General features: G+C 56.4%; 1 long non-coding RNA gene across 1 annotated transcript; it reads left to right on the top strand.

Annotated features, from left to right (window-relative positions):
* Window positions 1–246: 246 nt before the first annotated feature.
* On the top strand, window positions 247–704 carry LOC109364707. The gene is made up of 2 exons (XR_002110557.2): window positions 247–400; window positions 584–704. It is a non-coding gene; the product is annotated as an uncharacterized LOC109364707 (long non-coding RNA).

Raw genomic sequence — 704 nt, 5'->3', positions numbered from 1 at the left:
CCCACGGACAAAGGCCAGACCCCAGGGCAGAGCCCGGCCCTCAGCCCAGAGGAACAGATGGGCAGTGCCGGTGCAGCCTCTCCCTACCCAACGGGAAGTGGAAGCAATCCTCCTTGTCCTCTGATGCTTACACACCAGAGACGGAGGTACCCACTGATGAAAAGGGAAATCTCTTGGCTCCATGAAGCGTGCTGTGAGATCATCTGCACTGCAGATGACAGTAACCTGCGGCACTGTCTCGGTTCTTCCAGGGGTGGATCTTGGGAAAATCACAAAGGCTGCTGTTGGCAAGGAGCTGCAGAAACGCCACATCCCAGTGGTTGCTGTGGTCTCAGCTGCGCTGCTGTCCGTGCTGACGCTGGCCTGTATTCCTATGCTATGGATGTGGAAAAAAATATCTGTGAGTTGACTTTTCCCCAGGACACTGTATCGCTGCATTTGGCTACAAAGCACTTGTGGTGACAGGATCCCGATGGCCAAATCAGCTGCTGGCAGTACACTGCCAGGATTTACGTTGCAAGGCCTTCCAAGCGTCCCTCGATTGCTATCGGTGAGCAGTGCTTTCTGAAACTCATTCCCACAGGGCGCGCAAGAGAGAACGGGCAGCTGCAGGACAAGCTCCTCCTGACACCGACTGGGAGAGAGATCAGAACGGAGGCAGAGGCGGAGCGGAGCTGGGGGAGGCTGCAAAGGAGGATGGACTC

The sequence above is a fragment of the Meleagris gallopavo genome, unplaced genomic scaffold (genome assembly GCF_000146605.3).
Source record: "Meleagris gallopavo isolate NT-WF06-2002-E0010 breed Aviagen turkey brand Nicholas breeding stock unplaced genomic scaffold, Turkey_5.1 ChrUn_random_7180001898552, whole genome shotgun sequence".
Taxonomy (NCBI): Eukaryota; Metazoa; Chordata; class Aves; order Galliformes; family Phasianidae; genus Meleagris; species Meleagris gallopavo.
The sequence above is the reverse complement of the archived record's forward strand: the minus strand, read 5'-3'. Positions and strand labels throughout refer to the sequence as shown.